The sequence below is a fragment of the Zonotrichia leucophrys genome, chromosome 7 (assembly GCF_028769735.1).
Source record: "Zonotrichia leucophrys gambelii isolate GWCS_2022_RI chromosome 7, RI_Zleu_2.0, whole genome shotgun sequence".
Lineage (NCBI taxonomy): Eukaryota > Metazoa > Chordata > Aves > Passeriformes > Passerellidae > Zonotrichia > Zonotrichia leucophrys.
The window spans coordinates 13,732,694-13,759,801 of NC_088177.1; positions in this window are offsets into that span (position 1 = coordinate 13,732,694).

A 27,108-nucleotide genomic window follows, 5' to 3' on the forward strand; every position below is an offset into this window, starting at 1 on the left:
GAAATTACCTTTGGATTTGTCCTTATTGGACAAATTAGGATTAGGAATGTTAGGATTTGTCCCATTAGTTGATGATATAAGGCTCACAGAACAATACAGTTTACTTTCAAAAGTGCCTTAAATTAATTAAATTCAAATTAAATTCAATGTGCTTATATCTAAACTCTCAAAGAAATCTAGGGTTTTTTAAACCTTTGAAATATAATCACTTATGCAAATGTAAGCCATCTCCTTATTTCCCAATATATGACATTTTGCTGTGCTATAGGTACTACTTTTTATAGAAATGTATCTAAAATGTGAATTTCTACATCCACATTTCTCACTAGCAGCAAATGACAAGAGCAACAGGAAGAGGGTTTTACAGAATGGGGTACAGAACCAGCAGTTGCACAGACTCCTGCCAACAATGCCCTCTTGCTCACCTTTGGTTCTATTTGTTTTAGCATATTTTCAATACCTTCCTTCTGTTTGGGTATCTGGGCTCCTGCTCCCCCAGGAAAAATGCCTATAAAGGTTTCTATTTTCAGATGCTGGTGCAGGTTCCTAAAATGCAGAGGATGATGTTGGCATATCCAACATCACCAAGCTTTTAATTTTAAACTCACCAGTTCCATTTAAGGTGCTGGCTGATAACTTGGTATCAGTGGGCTGAGCACTAAACTGAGATTAGAGCTGCCAGGACAAAAGTACACTAATTACACAGTTAAAGATTATTTTTACCCTGAACTCTACTGAAAAGGGAGCAGTTGGCTAAATTAGACAAAATTAATGAAAAAAGAAGCACAATATTAGACAAGCACATTTATTCTCCTTCAATTCAACCATTAGTAGTCTGTTTTGCTGCTGAGTAACACCAGGAAGGCTCAGCACTAATTAAGGCAGTCATTATCACAGCTAGGTGTTTACAGCCTTTAAACTTCTCACTCATTTCTTCTCCCACTAGCTCCTAAGAAAAACATTTGCCCTTTTTAACTCAGAGAGCAAACAGGTCACAATAAAAAATGATCCTATTTAAGGCTGTTAGCCAAGAGATTAAAAGAGAAAAGCCTCGTACCTCGAGGCACCCTGAAGGATGTGCCAGAGCATCTGGGCCAGGGTGATGCTGGGGGCAGCTGGCACAGGGCTCCAACATCTGCTGACACTGCCAAGGTGCAGGACCCTGCAGAGGATTCCTGAGAGCTGCAGGAAGCTCTGCAGAGCTCACAGCACTCTCCACAGTGCCTCAGACAGGTGTTGGTGCTACCCAGAATGAAGCAGGGCTGGGAAGGGGTTTTCCCTCATTGCTGGGTGACGATGAGCTTTCCCACCTTGTGATAATGCAGCAGGACGGGCAATGCCTGCATTTCAATAAGTAACGTTATTAATCACACCAGCTCACAGACTGGGTGACAGTACAGGCATGCAAAGCTTCATGTTAAATGAGCACCATGCTGAAAGGAAACTTGATGAATAAAACAAGGAAAGAGCTGTAACAAAGGAAAGCTGACACATCCACAGTATTTCTAATTAAGACTAAGCTCCTCTTCACTAACTGCAAGTTACATGTGCACTTCCAAACATACCAAAAGCTCTTCTTGAATCCCTCAGATCCAGGGAAGGCCCTAGAATATCCAAAGAACTGTGTGAAAATCTGAGTGAACAATGGAAGGTGCCCAGAAGGGTTTGTAGGATCAGACCTTGCAACCAGCCTTTGTATTAAAAATGAAGGGGAACAAAAAGCCTAATGATAATCCAGGGAAAAATGCAACTATCAAAAAAGGCTCATCTTTCCTAAATGGCGCATGAATAATATATCAGTCTCAGAAATTTTTTAAAAGGCTTCAGCAAACAACTCCAGTGAGCTTTCTGATCAGAAGTAGTTATCTTAAACCATGGTTGTAGTATAGTGCTACCCCAATACAGGATACGTCAAGCTACAAAATCACAAAAAAAAAAAAAAATCAGTAAATTGTTTTTTTCGTTGCAGGACTGTTTTTAATCTTCTCTTTCAGCCACTAAACCTCCCTCTCCACATGTTATTTATTTCTACGTTTTGTGAAGCTTTTAAAAAGAAGAATTATCCACAGAAGTGCCATTTAAAACTAACTACTTTGAGTAGTAGAACCATGAAAGCAATTGATTAAGTCAGATGAAATTATTTTTCTCATTCCATTAAGTTCTACTAAGATTTTAAAATAAATGCTTTAAAGAAAGAGACATTATTAACAAGACAGAAATGCTTTTTAAAAGGAATAAAACAGCTCCATTTTTTTCACTCTCCAAAAACAAATGAAAAAGGACAAACAAAAAAGGACAAATTTTTGAATATCTCCCAAAACTTAAAAATTACTGATTTTTTAACAAAATCTTGGTACTTAATATCATCCAAATCCTCCATCAGATGCCATCATATGAGGGCAAAAATTCTTTTCACTAGGATTATTATTTCCCTTTTATATCAAGGCTGTACTCTGCTACAAAACCATATTCTAACTCTATCCAGAGTAGCAGCTGGGAGAAGGGAGATTGGGGAGACATAATGGGCGAAAGAGAAGAATTAATTACTACACAGACACAGCTAAAGCAATGATTAAAAACATGTAGCAGGTGTGCTGCAGATAAGTTCTCAGGGCCCCCATAGCACAAAAACATCTCTATCAGGTATGCAAATATTTGAATATCTGAAAAGCATGGTGTTCTGGGAAACCAGGACACATTCCTAGAGTATTTGTACATCAGGAAAGGTTCATCTTCGTCATCAGAGGGACAGAGAGCTGGGCCAGGCAGCAATTGGGCACACTCAGGTGTGGTGCCATTGTGTTTGCTGCCTGCATGCTGTGGAATTTGCAGGCAACCCCAAGAGATGAGAATCTTGACTCTATGTTTCAGAAGGCTGATTTATTATTTTATAGTATTATATTATATTAAAAATGATGTACTAAAACTATACTGAAGAAAAAGAAAGGCAACATTAGAAGGCTAGAAAAGAAAGCAATGAGTAACAAAATCTTGTGACTGCTCACAGCCTCGACACAGGAGGCTGTCATTGGTCATCAAGTAAAAACAATTCACATGCTGGGTAAACAACTCTCCAAATCACATTCCAAAGTAGCAAAACATGGAGAAGTTGAAGTTTCCCAGCTTCTCAGGAGAAAAGATCCTAGCAAAAGGATTTTTCAGAAAATATGTCTGTGACATTTCACTCTTTTTATTTAAATTAAATTTTAATAAAAAGTGCTTGTAAAACCTTCTGCTGGGTCTATGCAGAAGAGAGAACAAACACTTCTCAAGAGGTTTATTTATTGTTGATCAAAACTTCAATCAAGTGCTGATGTGGAATGATTAAGGAGATTTTTTATTTGTAGAACATCAAATATTATCATATTACTAAAACAATCTTTCAATATAAGAAAATGTAAAAAACTATGTAAAGAAAGTCTATTGTTTTAAGTCTAAACAGTTGAGTTTCAGGAGAAAGTCTATGGACTGAAGATGTTCCTTTTTGACATCTCTGAAAGTGTCTTTTTGTTTTGAAACAGGCTTGCAGAATTTTGAAACACAGAACTGCTAAAGAAAATCCATCAAGAATTATTAAAAATCTATTGATAGTTATCAAACAATTTTGAGAACATTTTTGGAATGTCTTGGCCACAGCCCTTAATTGAACTACTTGGGCTGAGATTACTTTGTGGCTTTTTAGTGCTTTTGAGCTGTTAGCTCTTTCTACTTTTCTTTTATTTTTTTTTTCAGAAAATATGTCTGTGACATGCATGCTGCTAATGAAAGGCTGGTAGGGAACAGAGCAGAGGTACAGCTGCTTCCTCCAAAGATATGAGATGGCTCCAAATCATCCAGAAACAGCTGCCAGGAAATGGTTTCTGTTACACAACTCGAGATGTTCAGAGCAGCACGAACAGACAATTTGCCATAGTTCAGCCAAAACAGGAAAAACGAGCCAGAGGGACCCGAGCTGGGCTTGCTTTGTGCTCCAAGGGGAGGCAGAATAAACTGCTTTCCACAACTGAAATGTTCATTTGCAGCTCCAAGGAAATATGGATAGCTGTGGGAAATCAAGGCTGATTCATGAAAAAGGACAAGTTTTTGGAAACCTAATGAAAAACTCTTCTTGCAAAAGAAGAACAACATGGCAAGTCTGATTTCTGATTAGATTTTTCAGTAACGAGTCAGGTGGAAGTCTACCAGAAATGAGGCAAATTGCAGATTGAGAATCATTCAGCTTCCCCAGCAGGCTGTTATGAGCTATGTGAGCAGTATCAGATGTGCTTATGCCTCACTGATTTATGTCAGAAGCGACAATCATGACTTAGCATAAGAAAAATTTGTATAACCTATTTTCCTGCATAAGCCAACTGTGTGCAACCATTTCTTTTCACCTGCTGTGCAAGGGTCTCAACATCTAAACTGCACCCTGTGTGCAAAATCATGTAGCACTGAGTAAGGAATGATCAGCGTTTGAAATCCATCATGCTCATATCACAAAGCCATAAATTTATTATGACACTTAATAGCATAAAGATAAATCTATTAAAATATAGATTAGGCCAATAGTGAGAGATGAATAAAAGTAGGAGTCTAGCCCCAAAATCTTCTTTAAACACATACAGCAACATTCCTATTTTACACTGTCCATGCCCCTCAATACTTGCCATTCAATAAGATGATAAATTAGGAAGCATCTGTCAGCACACAAGTCCTTTTGCCCTCAAATTCTGAGAGTCCTGCTAGAATATTCTTTAACCTCACATACACTCAGAATTCACTGGCCACACGAAGAAATCCTTTATTATGGAAAATTTGGGAGTTGAAAGGCAAAGAGGAGGATATTTTTATATCAATTCAGTTCTATTCAGCCATCAAGGTGCTACCACAATATTTCAGGATTCCTCCTAAATTTAACCCTGTGATAAATTCCAGGCTATTAGAGAAGTTGCTCCTGTAAGTCCTCATGGCAATGATGCCCCTTTGTGTTTATAAAGCTTCAAATGTTTCTCCAAATATTAAGGGTGGATCCAACTTTATCAGTTTTTCACCAGTGACCAGTTTAAATCATATGAAGACAGCTCATTTATCAAGTCACAAATCATTCTTCTCATTTTGAGAACTTCTGATTTAAACAGCACACATGTTCAGCACTGATTCCCAGGCATTCATTTACTGATTATTTCATTATCAGCCAAAGAGCAAATATGGAGAGGAGTTAGCTTGGTTTATTGTCAAGCTAATTACTTTTCCTATGCCATTGTTTAAAATATGTAGGAATGTGTTGACAACAGTGTTCATCCTCGGCGATTTGTTATTTGATGTTGCTTCAAGTATTAATTGCACATTATTAAAAATTATAATAAAATGGTGACACTTGAGTGCATACATCCATATAGACTTGCTTTAATTTGGGGGGGGGTGAAGTAACCATAGGCAGTAAATACAATTCCTTCAATCAAATTAGTTAGAATACTTAGTTTGCTGCCTTGGTGAATTTGCTTAAATGCTTCCCTAAATTTTATTGACAGTATAAAGCTCATTCTAACAGGCAGCTCTTCAGTATATTAAAAGAGCTCATAAATGAATATAAAATATTAAAGAAGGTTGTCATCTATTACAGCTAAAACCAACTGTATGTGATGAATTCTAATGCAATGGTTATCAACCCTTCCACAGCCAGAACTGGAGAACTCCACAAGAAAACTGTCTCAAGGCCTGCACTTGCATAAACACTTTCAGATCTTTTTCAGAATTGCAGGTAGAATATTACATTTAAACCTCTTATCTAACTATGTGAGAATTATTATTTTTCAAGTAGTGTTTTATATGAACTCACTATTCCTCAGACTAACAGAGTTCCACACCATTAATTTCATAATCATGGCTGAGAATTTGGTTCTCACATCTTCATTCTAAAAGGACATTCATATGCAAACACACATATCCCATCAATTACTGCAACATTTAAAAAAAGAACCTGAGACAGTCATTGAAAAGACCGTATCAGTCACATTAATGATTTTATCTGCTGTGATACACAAAAGCACATGCTTTTACAGTTTCAAAAGGAAAATGTAGTTTTGATTGCTTTATTGTCACAGAAAGGGAGTGTTAGGGTTAATGAATCTAAGGGGATATGTCTTTAAATATTTCATAATGCCCTTTTAGGCATTTAATAAAAAAAAAAAAAAAAAAACTTTACTCTCACTTTTTAAAAAATTACCAGATTTATAACAGAAATTGTGCTATAAGAGAACCATACAAAACAACCCCCAAAGTATTCTTAAATTCAGCCTGGTAATTCACACATTAAAGTTAGATCATCTCTCTACTGTATTTGAGTATTTGTACATGTGGTTCTATACAGCCTAATGCTGCTCAGTTTTCCTGACAGCTCCTGGCAGCAGATTTCCTAATTGTTAAGTATCAATTTAGAGCTGTAGAAAAATTAATTAATAAAAAAATTATTAATAAATACATATAAATACTTTATATATAAAATTAATATAATTAATTAAATAATAAAAATTGATATATATATAATTGATATATAAATATTGGTAAATGAATAATTAATTATATAACTTTTGCCAAACAGCAACATTCTCCACTCCACTTTTGTACAATCACTTACATGTGCAGAAACCTTCTGTTGTGAGAGTTCCCAAGAACCAAGGTTTTACACCCAAGTTACAAAAGTCACAAGAAAGCTAAATAAAAAATAAAAAGCTAATGAATCTTCAGATATAATGACCAAAGTGAGTCAATAATCACTTCTGCCACTCACAATACATTTTTAACATACTTATTCAGTAAGGCCCATCAATTATTATTCAGAATCCTTCCAGCAATCACAAGGGGTGCTTGATATTTGATGTGGGCCTCTTATAGCTCACAAATATCATGACAGAATTTTCTGACTGAGGAGTTCTGGAGTCATTAAAATTGCTCTTGAATTGCTTTGCTGGCCAGAAAAACAGCAAGAAGGTAAACAGCAGGATGCCTGTTCAAAACTCCCCAAACAGTGTTTGGTGGGGAGAGTCAGAGTCATCATGGCCAAGAATATCCAAGGGGGAAAAATGACAATATATTTTGCAGGCTTGGGGCAGAAGTGACATACACCTTCTTGTTCCCCAGAGGGAGAAAAATCTTACCTTAGCTTGGATCCTTCTGCTCAGTTTCCCTTTGGTTTCCTGATTTAGAGTAGCCTGGAATGACCTGCAGGCCCAGCTTTATTAACGTTTGGCACATCTGGGAGTGCAAACCTCACAGGGTTCTGGCACCACAGCTTTGGCGTCCCCAATCAACCTGGGAGCTGGTTCTGACCTGGTTTCCTGATGGAAAAATTCCTTAGCTGAAAAACAAATGAACTGGCATATTTCTACTGATTTCACTTCAATTTCCATCCAAATAAGGGCTACTAAAGCTGGATACTACAACTGATCATGTGCCAGTTAAAAATAATCAAACAAAGCACTGTACATTCCTTACTGCTTTTGCTGCACTGAAGCATAAGCCGCCAAAACAACCAAAAAGCCCCACATGACACATGCTAAACAGTGATTTTTGCATCTCTTTCTTTCCTGACATATTTCTTACCTACAGTTGAGCCAAATAGTTGAATACCTAGTGATCTCACTCTGAATTGGGTCAGGCTCTTGCCTCAGTTTGTATTCTGACCTGCTCTTTTCTTGAAAGCAAAGTGACTTCAGTATTGATTTCTCCAAAGGATACAGAGTGAAAACCATGAAGCAGTTCCATTCTTATTGTCAACATTGACAATCAACTGCCTGCTGCTATAAAAACCACTTTGAAATCCTTACTTAAATTTGGAAATATTTGACCTGTGACTTCAATGACTGCCTGGCTATTTGCAAGTGCATGAATAACCTCCACAAAGCCAGAGCAGAGAAGAGAAGCTTGGACTGAAGGTTTTTTTTTTTTTCTACAAAGCATAAATTTAAACTGTCCTGATTAGTGTCACAAAGGTGGCACCAAAGCTAGAAGCCAGCTGGGTTGGACACAACTGTAAAGACGTGATGAGAAAGCAATAAAGGTGCTGTGAAATACAAAATTTCATTCATTCACCAAGAAAAAATATCTACAAATCAGAGGTACTGCCAGTGTTTACCAAGGACTTCAGCTATGCCTCTATTAACCTGTTAGCTTGCATAGTGGAGGAAAAATAAAAGGCAATTTCCTTGTATTTAAAAAAACCCCAAAACCCTAGGGTAATTCTTTCAGCAAGGCAAAAGCTGCTCAAAGTTAAGCCTGGCGTTTTCATAAATTGTTCTGAATGGCACTGGCATGACAAAGATCAAGAGATGGCAACAAATTTTTTTAAGTGTTGTTTCAATTAAGTGCCTAACCTTTGCAATTACGGAGTTTTGAGAAGCTGAGGCAACAACATGCTCTCATTAATTTATCCAGCAATAACAGTTTTGGCAAGAGGCTGGAATCACAGGCCAATAAAACAGATGAGCAGGCAGGGCTGTCTCTCACTGAAAAGACAATTGGCCTCTGTAGGCTTTCCTGCAAAGTCCATAACTAATTAAAGTATTTACACAGCCTGAGAGATTGAACCCTCTGCCAACCTTTTGGCATGTACTCATGGGAAGGAGGCAAGTGTCCAGGAAGAGCACAAGGAAAGAATTCCATGTGGTCACACACACACTTGTTTTACTACAGCTACTGAAATACTGGCAAAGCAATGAAAAATTGACACCAGTGTGCAAGAAAACACTAAATGTATGTTTTTCTCATGTTGGATTTTTACCACAGTCGGTGCATGCCTTTCTAACTTCAGTCAGTACATGCCTTCCAAAATGTTTTACAAATATTATTTATTGATTAGCTCATAAAATTTCTTACAAAGCACCCTGGAGTAGCAAATTTGACCCCTTGGATGAAGTTCTGAAGAAAGATCAGCTAGTTTCTGCAAACCATTTCTGAAGTGCATCTCAAGAGTTCCTCAAGGATGTAAGTATGTTTACAGTACATTCTGCCAAAAAAATACCGTATCACCATTTGGGAAAATAAACCTGCCTGGAGGCTTTGATGGCATAACAAGGTTATTTACTCATCCTTTACAGGATTAATTTCCACAACAAATAATCCCTGTAGAGACTGGCATTATAAGCATTCCAGTTGGTACAGTTACACTTCAGGAAGCCAAATTTAGGCAACACTATATCAGATATGAAATTGTGGAAGAATTTCTCCACAATTTCAAGAAATTGTGGAGACAAGATTTTTAGAAATATGTGTATATTTTCGTATTCATTTTAAAATGAGATTTATTGCCTGTTAATTAGTTGAAATTATTGGCAAATGAATATTGATTTTCATCCTCTCCTAGATCAGACACAACACACATCAAAACATCCTGGCATAAGTCTCAAAGTTGCTAATTAAAAAGTAGAGGCAATAGAGTTTGAGCACATACCATTTGCTTTAACATCATTTAACATAGTTGTACTCACTTTGACCTGTTGCCATTTGCAGCAACTTAATAAGAGACTGTTCATTCTTTTTTCAACAATGCCTGAGCCTCTTTAACAGAGAGAGGCAACATATATCAGTAGGAACTTGTCCAATTCCTACTTTGTCTTAAGTGCAAACAACCAAAACCACCTTCATGCAACCATGTCCAAAACCACATGCACAAATCCCTTCATCCTGAGTACAATATTCTGTTACAGAGTAAGATTTTATTAAATCTGTGAGCAACCTAGTGCCGTTGAAGGGAAGGTAATGATGCCTGTATAGGTGAAGATTTTAACACTAGTTCTCTGAAAAACTAAAATACATACTAGATAAACGTATTCAAAGTTTTTTCTGCCATTCCATTTCCTGCAACTCTTTGGATGCTTTATTTCTCTACACATTACCTTCTTAAATGAAAGAAATGCAGTGACAAATAATGAAGTGGAAATGCAGTGAAGAAATAGCACTGGATCCCTCAGAACTGAGAAGGTACAGCCTTTACTCTTTCACTACTTTGCTCCCCATCTCCTTCCAAAAGGAGATGGTGATGAAAATTTAGGTGACCACACAAAATTCCCTCCTACAGCATATAAAATTCCCTGCACCCCAAAGAGCACAGGGCAAATTAATGTAGATATTTTTGTATATGGATTCTGACATCCTCATGTGTTTCCTTGTCTCAGGAGGAATGGATGAGAATGGAGAAGATTAAGGAGCAGGAAAAAAAAAAATCTTAGATTTTTTATTTTCCAAAATGCTTTAAACCAATTTTTGTTCATGTCAATGAAATTTTGACTTCTTTTTCTCATGTGAGCAATTAGACAGAGGTGACAGATTGTGAAAAAAACAATCCCACAATGGCATTTTCATTTGGACAAACTAATTGCCTTCTCAACTGACTGCATGCAAACAGCAAGGTCCTTCTGTGTAAGGTCCTTACCAGAGCCCTGAGGAGCTGCATTTGTGTCTCTGCCCTGGCTATTCTTGATGTAAGAAGTGAAGCCTGGGTGATGCAGCCACGTGCTGCATGACAGGGTCATCCCGCACCTCCTATGATGTTCAGCCCATCCATCACACAAAGTGCTTCAGTGAGCATTTCTTACAGTCTGCCCATTGCCAGGTGAATTTTCCTCCCCACCACAAGTATTTTCTATTGTATTTGCAGGGAACCCCTTGGCAGGGAGGAGTGATGAATCTGACTCCATGTTCTTGGAAAGTGAATTTATTACCTTATGATACTATATGATATTAAAGAATACTAAACTATACTATACTAAAGAATACAGAAAGGATACTTACAGAATGCTAAAAAAATAATAATTGAAAACTCATGACTCTTTCCAGAATCCTGACACAGCTTGGCACTGTGTGGCCAAAGAGTCAAAACAACTCACACCAGAACCCAACGGAACAATCACCTGTGGGTAAACAATCTCCAAACACATTCCACATGAGCACAATAGAGGAGAAGCAAATGAGAAAATAATTGTTTTCCTTTTCCCTGTGGCTTCTCAGCTTTCCAGGAGAAAAATCCTGGGTGAAAGAATTTTTTCAGAGAATATGAATGCCAAAATTTTCCATGTTTTATCAATACTTAAAATATGGGTCACACACTGAGCTGTCACTAATAAATTAAGAGACAATTTACACTAAGTAGAAATCATTTAATTATTTTTATTCGCATAGCTTGAAGTTCTTTTCCAATGTACTGATAGCGCTCTCCTTCACCAGAGCTGAAGTTTCAAGTACTGAATAATTGAGAGATAAATAATACTCTATTATGACTACCAAGCTTTTCATAATACATTTGTGGGTTGTGATGATACTGAAAAATACAATAGGATGCTCCCAACAGCCACATAATATCTTTCAGCCAGAGGTTATGCAGAAGAGAGACTGAATCCAGTCAAAGAAGAAAACATTAATTGTGGGGAAGGTGCTTAAATGCTGAAGGATATTTTTCCATCACTCAGTGCAATAATCCTTATATGATTATTTTGGAAATAAGAACCTACAGTTTTTTTCATAAAGCATAAACAAAGAATCATGTCTAGCTTTACCTTTGATCAGTTTGGCCGTTCTTAATCTTAGGACAGTGTTAGAACTGAAAGGAGTGCACCTTACTGTGCCTCAGCCACAGCAGAACTATCCCCAGAGAGAGTTACACTGCTCACCACAGACACTGCCCCTTCTTCCTAACAAACCCCACTTCTACAACAATTATGAGAATAAATTCTGCTTCCTACTTGCTTTTATGTTTTGGGGATTTTTTTGGTGGTTTTTTTTTTGGGGTTTTTTAGTTTTGACTTTCATTATTAATGCTTGATTTGATTCTCAACAGATCAGCTGTTGTATTTCAAACCAGAATATCTTCCTCATCGATCTGTGGGGACCAGACCTGCCTCAGGCCCCCTTTCCTTGGTTGCAGCTCCATGAAGAGCAAACCCAAAGCACACTTCAGTACACCTCAACAGGAGTGATTCAGAAGATTGAGATAAGAAGATTGATTTGAGAGATTCAAAAGATAAATAAAACAAGCTTTTACTCAAACACATTTCAGTAACTACCATATGTATCCAAGAATTCAGCTTCCTTCTACTCCCATGTCCTCAAAACTGGAAGTGCTGGTTGCCAGCATATATCAGGAGCTAACAATTGCCTTATGCTAATTTCATTGTATGTTCTTTCTCCAGTTTTCTTGGGTCACAGTTCCTATAAAAAGAATGCAATCTCATAAATGAAATTGGAGTGCAGAGTAGATTTCACTATCATTATTGAAAAAAAATCATTTCAAATAGCCTGCTCGTGGTATTTATGTCCTGACGGTAGCCACAGTACAAAAGTGGAAAAAATGACAATATATTGCAGAAACAGAGTGAATTTGGCTTCTCAAAATGAAATAGAGCAAAGAGGTGGTCACTCCCTATAAATGGAGGAAGATAAACACCAGGGAATGGAAAAGGCAGTACCAAGACAAGAACAAGAGAGGCATCTATACATTCAGTCAGTGAAGGATAAGGCTGCCAGGCTGGAGTGCTGAGCTCTGGAATAGCCTCTGAATGGGAGAGACAAGACTCACCATGCACTGCTCTGTGATCCTGCTGATGGGCAAGTCAGGAGGTTTCCTTTACTTGTGTTCTCACCTTTTTATTGTTTGCTGCCTTATGCTCATTGAAAAGTCTCCACACAATGTGATTGCACTATGAAGGAGATACTGAGTCAGAAATATTCTGAATGCAGATACTGAATACAGAAGCACTTGAGTCCTTCTGTTTGGGTATGAACACCCTGTGATTCCATTTTAAAGATGAAATTCCCCTCAGGTTATTCAGTCCACACAAATGTACAAAATTCACTTTTACCTCATGCATACACAGAAAATATTAACAGACCTTTAAAACCCTGCTTTAATAGCAAAACCTGCATGCTAAACTCCAGTTATTCTTTCTGGACTAGGCTGCTCCTGAATGGATATAAATGACACTGTGACAAATCAATTCCCAGGTGACAAAAGCCCCGCCACAGCAGCCAGGTACATGTGCTGTCAGAACCTCATTTTCCAGGGAAGGTGTTAAGAAGTTGTTTTGGACACTTGCTGGTATTTGATCCTCTAACAGCAGTTGGGAATGTAGCCAAACCCCCACGCTGTTGGTGACAACAGGCTGACAAATACCTTCTATCAAAGTGATTGATAAACTCTTTGCCATATTTAGTAATTGTTTTCCCCAACTTCTGAGCTTTATTTCTACCCTGCCTACACAGCCCCTGATGGCTGTCCACTGAGCAGCTTCTGAGCATTAAACAATCAATTTCTTCAGCAGGTCTGAAAGCAGCAAATTTATAGAGCTGTCACCCCAACACCCAGCCATCTCCACCCTCATTTCTTCTTAGCAGGATGGCTGGGCCTGGAGAGTGACAGCAAAAACAAGGCAGAAGCACCCCAGGGAAGGATTGAAGGAGACTCAAGGACAAAGTCCACACTCTGGACATGAGAAGATTTAGGGATTCTTTCTCTTTCACCAGCCCAATGAAAATTTCTAAACCTACCTAATGTGCCTTCCAAGATTTATTCAGCCTGCTGTTACATGAATGAATACATTTTATGAGCATTTACACTGAAAATCAGGGAAGGCACTGCACACATCAGCATAAGAGCTCCTAGCAAAGTCTTCACTGCAACTCAGGCACAAAGCTCCTTTCTCACAGAAAAAAACACAGTTTACAGTATTAAGAGCGAGCATCTCTCTTTCTACCAAGAGTTTCAGCTAAATTGACCTGTTGGAACTGCCATAACACAGCTTTTCCTGAATGAAAAAGTATCTTATTACCAATATTATTACTGTATAAAAAACCTACCTCCCAGCTGAAAAGTCTATTTATAATTGGCAAAATGAGCCTTTTCACTATTTTCCATCAAAGACCATACCATGATACAGCAGTTACTGTATTCCTTATTACCTCTCTGTTTTTTTTAAATTCCTGACTTGCAGAAAGGTTTAAATCATCAGAACTGTTTTCAAAAAGGAAGCATTTAAAAAGTACAGTGTGTGTAAAACACCAAGCTATTCAGGTGCAGCAAAAAAATGACACCTTGCCTTTTACTTGAGAAATACTCTCCTATTACTGCAGTGGATCAAAAGCCTCTCTTATAGGTTGCAAACCTCTAAAAAGGATGATACTTGGTATTAGCCTGCAGTTCTGGCCACAGCCTGAACACTATTTCTTTGAGAACAATTTTAAAATAAGTTTCAACTATCCTGAGGATGGCACTTTGGGGTGTAGGGTTTTTTCCAGTCAAGGCTTTTCAAAACCAGCTTAAAATATCTACGTTTCTAGCTAAAAGTCTATTTAAAATACTTAAGACTAACTTGCAGTACATCTCCATTAAAATATACTTTTATGACAGTTCAAAAGAGTTGATAATATTTAACACCCCCAGCAACTCTCAACTTTCCCCAGTAACTTTAGACGTGCAGAGACCAGAGAAACGTTATGAAATGAAGAGATTATTTCTGGATGTTTCTTTTCTTGCCAGAATATTCTGGTCTTAACAAAAGTCTCTCTTAAAAAAGTGTTCGAAAAGAAAAACAAAACCTTTTCGGACAAGACACTGCATTAAGATGCTGATCTGATCTTCCTACTTACTTCTTAAACTAATAGTTGATACCAAATACAGTCTTTCTGACCAAACACAAACTTTTCAGCTCCTATTAGGTGATCTGAGTATTGCCTGATACAAGGAGTTATTTAATTCAGTTTTAGACTACAGGATCAAAGCACAGTGAACAGCAGAGGGGTCGGTTGGTGGGTTGGGTTTTGCTTCTTTGGGAGCACATCAGTCGAAACAGAAGAGACTTTTAATCCAGTTTTAGTGAGGCCACGTATAAATGCTTGGTATTTCTCTTTTAAATGAATGACATTTCAGGTAGCTATTAAAATATAGAAGTAAGTACCTTATTTTTCACTTTCTCCCAGCTTTGGGTAAGTGTTTCATTCCTGGCACTTATCTTGAACATGAAGCCCTTGTATGAATTCATAAATATAAATTTATGATCAAACTGTAAGGTAAAGAGGACAGTGAAATTCCAGAGTGTGTTTTTCCCTCACAGTGTTTACATCCAACCCAACCTGCACCTATGCCTGTGGCATCCCTGGTGAGCCTGTTGACAGCTTCACCAACTCCGGAGCCAGGCTCCTCATTTTACATTCTGAAAAGATGCTGTTTTGCACTGAAAAATATGCTGTCTGTTAACACAAAGGAACAAAAGGCTGCTTGCACAAGGAAGCATGTGCACTTTGTTGTATTTCCAAAGACATTCAGCACCTAGACAGTCACTTTATGTCTGGATGTACAGAAAGAAAGCAACAGCTCAACAGCTCAGCAGAACAAACTCCTGACTGCAGGACAGCTTAAACCTCCAGGCAGAGACAAAGCTCAGCAATTCCTTATGCCATGGTCTGCAACACTGAAGTGACATAAATACACAAAATTTTCCTTCAGTGGGGCCACCTGAACACAGAACTCTGGTCCATGCTGGATGCCTGTGGCAATAATTTCTCAAAAGCCTGGAATTATACAAGAAATGCAAGTGAACAATTCAACCAGTTAAATAAAAGTCAAACAAAACAACCATCAAGACCATGACAATCAAAACAGATTTAGGAAAAAAAAAACCCAAGGTGATATCAGTGGAGGTGACCAAAAAGTCAGAAGGGTAGTAGACACTGCAAGCAGCCATGATGTGACATCAGTCATATTTCTCCCTGGAAGCACTGAAAGAATGCCAGTTTCTGTCAGGTAAATGGGATCAGAAACTTTCCCTTTTTAAGGTAAAAAAATTGTAAGTAATGCATAACCTTTCCAGGAGCTACTGATTTCATCTGTAAATAGCTTCTCTTTTGTAGCTGTGTGTACATAAAAGCTACAACAAGATGGATGCAGGGCGCAAACTTACTCCAAGAGTAGTTTGTTGCCTATTTTTTTTTTTTTTTTCATTCTACAGCCCCTACAGCTCCTTTTTTTCATTCTACAGCTCACTTCATCCACCTTGTGAGCAGGCCATTTCAACTATTCTCTGCAATCTCCCCCAAACATTTTGCAATTTTACATTTTTAAACACCAGAATGCTTAAAGGCCAGTGGCACCACGAACATGGTGACTTGGTCAACCCAGGAGTATTTAATTAGAGTTGCCAGAGTGTAGTGCAGCCTTCTGAACAGAAAAGCTTTCAAGACATTTGCCTGGCAGTGTTTGTCAGGGTGATAGGCAGCCTCAGACACCTTGAACAGTTGTAAGACCTTGCAGACACAAAAAATCTGCTCAAAGGCATCTTGCTTGAGTGAAGGGAAACATTTCACATGGCAGTTCAAGGACCCCAAACCTACTTTTCATTCTCCAGTCTGTCCATTTCCCCTACCAAAGCAGCAGCTGGATTTACTGTGTTTGCATTTGTAGCCCCTTGTGCAACCTTTTAACACACCAAGCCCACCCTGAGACCACATCAGCTCCATGGTGCCTCCTCCACTGGCCAGAGCTCGTGGTGCCTGCCAGACAGGACATGTGTAGCCTCTCCTTTATTTTCTTCTTTTCAGGGTTTTGGTTTTCTGTCAGTCTTGTCTGAGTGGGACAGAAGTTGAAAGGCTTGAAGTGTCTGGCAGGCAGACAACAGACACAGGTGTTTCCAGAGGAAACTGGCTTTTCACTTATATATAAACCATCCCATTAATGCTGGCAGTCCCATCAGGGGCCTGACACTCATTTTCAGAGGCCAGCAACAACCAAGCCTGCAGGGTAAATTGTCATGACCCTACCACTCTCCCTCTCCTTGGCTTTTAAATGGAAGAGCAGTGTTGAGGAAGGAGGTTCTTCAGACAACTTTCACAATTTAACAATTTCTCTTCTGCCCTTTCACAATTTAACCTATACTGCACATTTTACTTGGCAGAGCTTTAGAACAAGCCTATCAAGGTTTCTGCTGTAAAGATCTGCAAAATTTGTTTGGTAAACCAAACAGCTGAAGAGCAACCACCATGTATCTAACTCTTACAAGTCCCTCAGAGAATCTGATCATTGTTAAGGAAAACCTGAAAACCACCTGAAGAAAAATTAAGCACTGTTGGACACAACAATTTGTAAATGAAATGCAGATCAAAATAATGTTGACATAAATGAGAATATTTTCACAAGACTCTTTAAAAAAGAACACATATGACACATGGTCTTTGCTTTGGTAACCTGAAAGATTTATATAAATTTTCAAAGGGTAAAGATTTGCTTATGAAGCTTCCTACAAATCTTTAGTCTAGACTTCTGGTTAGTAGGATTTTTTATTCTTCCTTGCCATTTTGTAAATCATTCCTGTTTTCAGATTAAAAAATTTAGTTCAAATTTATGATTTACAAGTTAAGGACTGCCTTGCTGTCTTTACAGCTACTTGACTTATCTCTATTTTCCCAGAAAAAAATGTTTTCTATGTAGAACAGGATCACCATTGTTATAAAGACCTCATGAATTGTGACAGTCTCTAACTTGTAAAAAGATTATAATTAAGAGACAGAAAGAGCTTATACTTCCCTTATTGCTTATATAAAACAACATATATAATAAACAAAAAAATTTTGTTAAAATTGCATGTAAGAAGGCTTTAACAGGTCAGGCCATCCAAACCCTTGAGATACACACACTCTTTCTGAATTGCATATACTAAATTCAATAGGAAATCTGGTATTATTACTGACTCAAACATCATTTTTGACAAGTCTAATAACACAGAGTTCAACCACTGTGCCAGCTCTCAGTTCCACACATTCCTAGAGTACAAATCAGTATTTCCTCATTTGGCAATTTCAAGAACTGTATGCTGTGTCTGACCAAACATAAATTGTTTGCCTTGTCTCAAAACTGCAAGACTTTGAAAAAATACACGGAACAACTAAAAGAAGGAAAAGGTGTTGCAGATTTGCTTCATTTGGCAACAATTCAATAAAAACAAGTTATGCTTGAATATTGCAAAGTTAATGAACTGCATAATCAGGAGAGAGTATCAGCGGTCAGAATCATTAGAACTGATAGAAATGATTGCATTATTGTCCCAGCATTAATATAAATCTTAAAAATTAATTCTTTTGCTCAGACTGGCCTCATGCAACCTGTCATAGCCTAATTATATGCTAACTTAGCAGAAGATTAATTGGGGTAAATTGAGAAAGCAATATAAAAACTGACATAATTGTTCCTAAGCCTCCTGGTGTATGGGTCACTCAGAGAAAACTTCACTAGCATGAACTAGAACTGATCAGACACCATGCTACTCTCTCTGCTGTCATTGTCCGCCCCATGCCATCACTCTCACAACCATCACAGCATTTCTTCTTTGAATTGCACTTCATTCCTGGGAAGGGATCAACTTCAAATGGCACCATAAGCTGCACTTTCATCTGCATTAATGTTACATTCTAAAGAAAACTAGAAATGTTTTTATTTAGGCACTAAATAATCTCCACGCAAGCACAGCAGACCCAACAGTGAACCACAGTAGAGTGGGTTTGCTCCTTTCCAGTTGCCGTGTGCCCTTCCACAGAGCCACACAGGCAGATTGCCACCTTTAAATGAAAGAATCTCTAAAAGAAGCGTGAACGTGCCAGCATACTCTCTAGTCTTCCCTCACTCAGTCTTCTAAAACAAGCTGTGCCTTCAAAGCATCATCCAAGTTGAAGATGCAAGCCAACAAGTAGCTAGAAACCAATTCCCTCCAAGACAGCCAAGATAACCTGGGACAAAACCAGCCAATGGACTGAAATGTTTATAGGAAGGGGACAACAAACAGAGCAAAAGACTACATTAAAGTTGTTTCCATAGAAATCTTGTCTCCTAAAACAGTGATGGAAATCACCGTGGCAACTAACTTAAGGAATTATGATGCAGATTTAAAATTTAACCATGGTTTAAGGATTAGAGGACAAGCCAGACCACTGCTCCAGCTGTTGTATCCCTCTTGGAGCAAGCAGAAGCAGGATGCTTGCTTCATCACAAATTATTATTTCTTTTGCCATTAAGTAAGATCTATTACTAATTTTCTTTTCCAAAGGATAGAGTTGCACATGGGTTTCGACAACTTTTAGAAGTTATTTTTCAGTTGGCTCCATAAATTGCAAACAAACCCAGCAAAAGCACCAAGGTACACTGGGCATTTTTGGTAAGCTCTCTAAAAAATGGGCATCAATCATCTGGTAGAAAAGAAAGGGATTTAAGTGCTTTTCTGCTCATTCCACAGAAAGTCCACATAATTATTTTGGCGTATTCAAAGGAATCTGTATGATTCTACTAGTAGGGAAAATAATTTGCCCTAACCTTATGAACAAAATTATGCATTCTCTGCTATGTACAATTTATATGTTGAGTCTCAGCTGGCTTTAAAATCTAACTCTAAATATTTCAGGTTTGTTCATATCTGTACTGATTTAGGGGAAAAAAAACCCAAACAAGTGACCTCTGCCCACTGAAGACATTAGATTAAAAATAAATCACTGATAGGAATGATGAAAACACAGTTGTCTGAATATTTACTTAACATACTTAATGGCAATTAACCAACTCAGAGGAATTTGTGTCTTAAGGTCTTCATTTTCCTTCACTTTCACAGTAGTAATTTTGGCGCTGCCACCAGTTTCAAGTAATGATGTATATTCAGAATCTTACTCTGAGGAAATCTGGAGTGAGAGTTAGTTAGATTGCTGAAAGTTATCTTTCTCAAGAGCTGCCATTGTCCCCTTTAATTCCATTCCAGCTGCCTTATTTAGGACACAGATGGGTGAAAAACTCCCAATCAATGGCTCACCTGTTCAAAAAAACACATTTATTTCAAATATAAAAGTAATTTCTGAGGACAGTTAACCTAATATTATGAGGTCTTACTGTCTTCCTGCTTTTGAAATTCCTTACATAGCTTAAGACTCTAAACAAAAACTCTGGCTTTAAAGAGTCACAAATATCACAGCAGATATTTGTGAACTATTAGCTGTGGTGGAATCTGCTATATTGCACCTGGCTGGTGCAGTTCCCTCCATTAATTGTACAGAGCCTGTATTTGGGAGCTCTAACTAATAAGCTAAGAGGGTCTTTATGGCTTTCAATTTTCCAACAGCTGGCTGGTATGGAAACAAGATGTCTTGGCACAGAGAATTGTTTATTCTTGTGTAGATTCATTGTGCCTAATTATGTGTTACACAACAATGGAAATATGCAAAATAATTAATATGAAGCACCTAGCCCAATTCTGGCAAAAATTCTTCCCCATCATTAAACCATCATTCTTCCCCATCATTAAAAAATGTGGGTTTTGTGCAGAAGTAGGATTTCAACAGCCCAAGAAGGAACACTGCGTTTGGCATATGCTCAGCACCAAACCAACCCACCTCACAAGCACTGTTCATTCTTTCTCTGAAGTACATCAGTTCATTTTGGTTGCATGTTTTGGTTGTAGTCTTTTTTTGTCTTTTTTAGTCTTTTTTTTGCGTACATTATGTTTTCTATGCATTGGTTCCAGAAGACTGGAAATTTTTGTTTATGCCGATGTGTTTTTCAAATTCTATCCTGTGGTTAAGTGGGGCATTGGTTGCTAAGATGTTTCACAGGGATATATGAATGAAATGAATGAAGGAAGGAAGCCAAATTTCTCTTCTCACTGTGCATTTAACACCATCAATTAGAGGAATAAGAAAAAATTAGATTAGACTATTCTTGCTTTCTCTGAAAACTGTTGTTATGCCTTTCTGGTAAGAACATTTTTCCTTTCCTTATCTGCCCATTCAAACTTCAGTGGAATTCTCATGCAAATAAATAGGAAGAGGACAAGTACTCTCAACAGCTCTGAAAATGCTTCTGACTTCCACCACTCTCTGTCAAGATCAGAAAAATTCTGATAGCATGTTTCACATCAGACAGGAGTGAACAGAACACAAGCACAAATGTAAGACTCACCAGGAGTTAAAATGGTAAATTAAAAAAGAAAACCAACAAAACCTGGCAAAACAAGTTACAAAAAAATTAAATAAACTTTTCCAAGCGGAGCAGATAATTCCTTTTGTTTTATCCTTTTTGTTGAACACCTTATACACCTTTCCTGAAGTACAAAGAGGTTTTTTCATTATTAATGTCTGGAGGTAGCTAATTGCCAGTTAAGCATCTGCTATGTCATGGACTGCAAAAATTGTCCCTTATCTGCTGGATGGCTCCAGGGTAGAGCAACTGCCTTCAGCTCCCCAGCCTTGAGAGCCAAAGCCTTGACTCCAGCTGGAGCACTTCACAGAAATGCAGGTGAAATCCTCCCCAGAGAGCCTTTCCTGTGGATCTGTGTTTTTTATTTTCCCTTAGGGACTGGTGGAGAGGACAACCACTCTCTGCCACCAGTGAGCTTCCTTCCTGTTAACACATCCTGATTTTTCCTCAGTAAATAGGAACATTTTCCTGCATACTCAGCACCACTGGTGCATATCTCCTCTCCTACACCTGGTTTCCTGCGCAGAGTTGACACCATAATTAGAAGAAAATCAGTCATTATCCAGGCTCTTGACTACAAAGAAAGGAAAACACCATCTTGGGCCATACCAGAGAAAAGCCTTTTTGTCACTCCATAAGGAGATCTGGATCACAAAATTCCAACCATGGGCTGGTGTCCTGGGTTCAGCAAATGAGTAGAGGGAGAACACTCAACCTCCATAAAAATGGTCTCTGGTGGTGAAGTGTTTGGAGAAGCAAATCTACTCTCTATGTCATGTCCAAGAGCAACATCCCTCCATAAGGATTTAGTAAGCAAAGTGACATTTATGCAGATCACAAATTACATCAAGGAAAAGACATTTCACTACCACAGGAAAAACTAAACAAAAGAAAACCAAAACACCACTCACAACCCTACCAGTAGTTACACATTGCTAATCATATAGAACACATCAGCAGTGAAAAAAGGACTGGATTCTATGAAACTCGTCTCAAATGTATAAGCTGAATATCTTAATATATACAAGAGTATTTTTCTGCTCTAATGCATTTGTGATGAAATAGTGTTTAGGCATATCTTCTGAATTTGTTAGCAGCTTCTCAGGAAGCTTTTCAGAGAGCAAAGGTTAATACACACTTGGAATTATCCTGTTGATTTGTCATCCCATCTTCATGTGGTTAAGCCCATCACAGGAGCCAATATAAATTTAACACCATTTCAGGAAAGGCTTAAAAATATTCTGTGACATATCATTTAGAGGAGGTCATGTAAGTTCCAAAGGCAGCCTTTCACATCCACAGTGTGACACTATTAAATCCAAGTGTTTAAAACAAGATCTTATTAAGATTACCCAGCTAGACCGGGGATACACAGTATTTTACCTACAAAGCAGTGTAAAATGTCTTGAAGATTTGGCTTCACACTGATACCAATTCCAAAGATTTGCTGTTTGAGAGTCCTAATTAGGCAGCTGTATTCTAACAGATTGTTTAGCCTCCTCTGAACTAATATTTCCTAAGCAGCTTGCCAATTGAAAATACTTTATTCTCAAGATGTTGTCGCTTTTGGCTACTTTGCTCTACTAAATAACCCTCAAATTATTTCTGTCAGCAGCATGTCAGCTGACTGGGCTCTTAAGCTTCAGCCTCCCACTCAGGTGGAAAAGCAAACAGGAACTCTTGTATCTTTAGACTATCTAAACTGAAACAAAAGATTATTTGTTATAGAGAATACAAATATTAAACAGTTGTAAAATGCAAATACATTACCACCTGTAGCAGTCTGAGGTTTCTCCATTTGCCCCAATCATTAGGCTATAATCAATATTATCTGGTTCTCTCTAAAGTAGACAAGGAGTTTCCTTCACCACTGCTTCTCATTACTTATTTATTCATTTTTGTCAGATCTGCAATCAACCCTAAGTTCTGGGACAAAGACCAACCCCATTTTTTGGGGTACATCCACATGGGGTTTAAACAAAAAACAAATCCACAAAAAAAGAAAAACTGACCCCACACACATTTTCTGTGTAAACCAGATTTCTGAATCTCGGATGCAATAAAACATAAAGTGAGTCATAATATGCAGCACACCCACAAAAGCCTTCTGGTTTTAACTGCAAAGCCAAAGGTAGGTGCAGCTTCATTGTTAAATATTAAATTCCTAGAGCTGCAGAGCTGAATGAATTAACAGGTACAGAAAAGAGCTTTTCCACTTGCATTTCAGCGTTCATTTTCCCAGTGTTCACTGCGAGATTTACAAGAGGGTTCACTCACACATGTATGCTTGCAAATACCAAAGCCCTAATTTCTAACTGTGCCTTGTTTGTAACAATCTTAAAAGATTTTGCTGAAGATATTTGCTATTAAACATTTTTGTTGACTTGCAACTTTTTGTGACTTGAGCCACAAAAGAAACCCCACAGGTAAAATGAGATGAAGGTAAAGTGGCTTTTTAAAAATCCCTAACCCTATGGTTAAGTATGTATTGAGATGGAATTCCCAGAACATTTGTATCCTCCTAGGGCTTCTATCTGCAAGAGTAATGCTCTGATTTCCATTCCTTACAATACCCTGGTGAGAAGTATTCTCAGTTTTATCTGTTTAGGGTTTTCATGGTTGTCTATTAATCACCAACAGGAATACAGACTGGATCTCAAGGTCCCACTTGGCAAGGACCTACTCCTAAATCTCCATTTCCCTCATCAGTGCATCATATTATTAGAATTCTGCCCAACAGAGTGGATATTTGCATTTCTTCTGGAAACCCATGGGGTTAGCAAAGCTTCATTAGAATGGATTTAAAAGATGCTTTCCCTTCTAGTTTAAAGGAGATCAACTCTGAAAAGGAGAACTAATTGCCTACAGAGATGGGCCATGCACAAGTGGAAATCTTTTTTCAAACAGCTCACTCATATACCCCATGACACCGCCACAATTGCTCAGTTACTGGAGAAAAATATGGAAGGCAGCACAAAAGTCCTCTTGCAGATGTCCTTAAAGCTCAATATTCCATAGCCTTGGTTTTGATATTAAAAAACAAACACACACAAAAAACAAACAAACAAACAAAACCAAGCAAGACCCCCAACCACTGTTTTCTAATGAAAGAAAGAAAAAAATTCAACATTATCCTTTTCAAAAGAGTAAAAGAAGCAGAAGATACATGATCATTCCTGCCCTTGGCAGGGGGCTGCACTGAGTGACCTTTGAAGGTCCTTTCTGACCAAACCTTCCTGTGATGCTCTGCTGTGTCTGCCTGCTGCTCTACACCATTATCAGAAAGAAACAAGGCCAAAAGGGAAGACAGTTGCATAAGTGACAGAAAATATTTCACACAGATTGCAACAAGCCATGAAACTTCTCTTAGAGGGCAAGTTATTTGTGTTCTGTACTGGACAATTAATGCCATTAGAGAGCACAGAATTAATAGCCGTCATTAAAATCATCCAGAGATTTTCACTGCCACAGTGGCTGTGACCAACCCAGAACACCCAAGAACAAATCAAGGTTGCATCCTTCACTCCTCTATGTAATTTTTGCTGAATATACATTTATTTATTATATATTATTATGGTTGCTCTAGATCTCTCTGATTATTCATTTTCACTGAAAAAGCATTGGTTTACGCTTGTAACAACATCCTTTGGTGGCTAATACAAGATTTCTATTTAAGCACTGAACAAGAGCAGGTACTCTGTTCTGACAGTTTGAAATCTACAGAGCATTTTAAGGAGACTGATAATATTTAAATAAAAAGAATCTCCAATATTTTAAAAAATAAAGAACAAGTTTTCAAGTCTGGGCAGACATGCTAAGAAATCTTTAAAAATAATTTTAAAAAATCAGTAAGCTATTTCCCCATCAAGTAATTTGTAATCCCTCTTGATGGTGGAACCCCAAAATGGCTCTAAGTAGTTTTCAGGACACATGTAGAATACATATTCATCTTTTTAAGTCTGCATATTTGCTACCTGAACCATTTAAGCAGATTTACTTGATGACAGATTTCAGAGAGATGGTGATAGGCAATGGAGATTATCAGCAGACAAAAATCCTATGCTATACAGTGAACCATTATAGAATCATATGTCATACCAATTCATGATATCTCTTCAATGGGATATCAAGATAAATTTAAGGAAACTGAAATGATGAATCCTTCAGATAAGGATATGTTGTCCCCCACTTTAGTATGAGTTAAAGTAGTTTTGTGCAAACCACTACTCATGTACCTTAATACCTATTTTTTTTAATCTAACATTTTGAAGGAGGAATTTCTAGGGGATTGAAGGTGGGGAAAAGTTACAGAAATATTAGCAGAGAAAAAAACCACTGAGAATAGATATATAACTTCATAAAAATATATAAAATTGAGATAAATTCTCTAAAATAAGCCTTCATCAATGCGGTAGCACAGTGAATTTTATCACATATTAAGTCATCTGGGAGCCCTGTCTTTGAGAGATCCAGAATTGCTCACCCAATTTCGGTGATTACTCTCAGATAGTCTGATAGGAATGTGCAGAATTGATCCCAATCAGCTCTAGCTCATAAGCCATTCAATTTCCTGAAAATCCTGCAGTGCTCCCTTCTCCCAGGTGCCTGAGACACTGCTAAAGTGTGAGGCACATCTGGCAAACACCAGGCACAATGAGCACATTAAGAGGGAAAAATGGCAGGCATAGCTGAGGCTGCTGAGACAGATAACACCTCCTGAATTCATGAGGAACAGACAGCAGCATGAAAAGGAATAAAACCATATGGAGGGAAAATCACCCTATCAAACTGGGGTCTCAGCCATGAGATTCAGCCAGTTTTGAGAACCACTGAGAGCAGCTCCTCCAGCTGACTGAAAACAGCAAAAGCCCCCCTGGCAAAAGCTGCCCAGCAGCCTCACTGGGATGGGCAGTGCAGCTGCAGGTTAGTTCCAGCTTTCCACTGCCTGTGCAACCAACAAATAATTGCTGTAGGCTTGCAAACATCTCCTGTTTGCAGAGCCTCTGTCTGCACAATGTAGAAGCTGCTCAAGCAAAGAAAACCCCTGAGGAAGGACACTGGGCATGAGGCAGGAAAAAGCTTGCCTTTATAGGATTTTTTTTTTTTAAATGACAAGAAAGAAAGAAAAGAAGGAGAAACGGGAAAGAAAGGGAAGGAGAGGAAGGAGAGGAAGGAGAGGAAGGAGAGGAAGGAGAGGAAGGAGAGGAAGGAGAGGAAGGAGAGGAAGGAGAGGAAGGAGAGGAAGGAGAGGAAGGAGAGGAAGGAGGAGAGAGAAGGAGAGGAAGGAGAGGAAGGAGAGGAAGGAGGAAGGAGAGGAAGGAGAGGAAGGAGAGGAAGGAGAGGAAGGAGAGGAAGGAGAGGAAGGAGAGGAAGGAGAGGAAGGAGAGGAAGGAGAGGAAGGAGAGGAAGGAGAGGAAGGAGAGGAAGGAGAGGAAGGAGAGGAAGGAGAGGAAGGAAGGAGCTGCTCTTATGTGTGACACTGCTGCAATAGTCCCCCATCCTGGAGCCTTTCTGTCTGTAGCCAGAAGAAAGGATTAAGCCACATTGCATACTTTGGAAATAAACCTTCTGGTGATGAGCTGCCAAGTGAAGGCCAGCTTTGGATTAATTCCAAAATTCCATGCCATTATTTAGAAGTAGAAGAGCAAAACTACAGCTTAGCCTCAATTAGAGCAAAACCCCAAATATAGTGGCCTATAGACACACCTGACAACCATAACCATTCTGAACTAAAAGCTGTACACCACCTTCCATCTGTTATCCTGACAGAGCAGCGCTGAGAAATGCCTGGAACAAGCTGACATGACTCTTCTGACAGCTTTCATGACTAGTCTAACAAAGGAACACAAATCTGAACTCCTGGGCTTCATTTCCACCCCTGGGGAAATGCCTGGATTTCCTTCCACTCTTCTCTGTGCTTTTCCTCGCCAGCTGGCTGCCTGCTTTCTCCAGGCCACCAACAACAATTTCCATTCCCAACACCAACAGGTACTCAGGCAATATGCACATGTTGGAGAAAAGAGGTACACAGGAAAAAAGCTGCTGAATTGTAAGAAGAATCCTCTTTTAGTTCAGGCTTTAGTGACATTTAGGTTGAACCCACAGCTTGGAGCATGAATTCAGCCATTATTACAGCATTT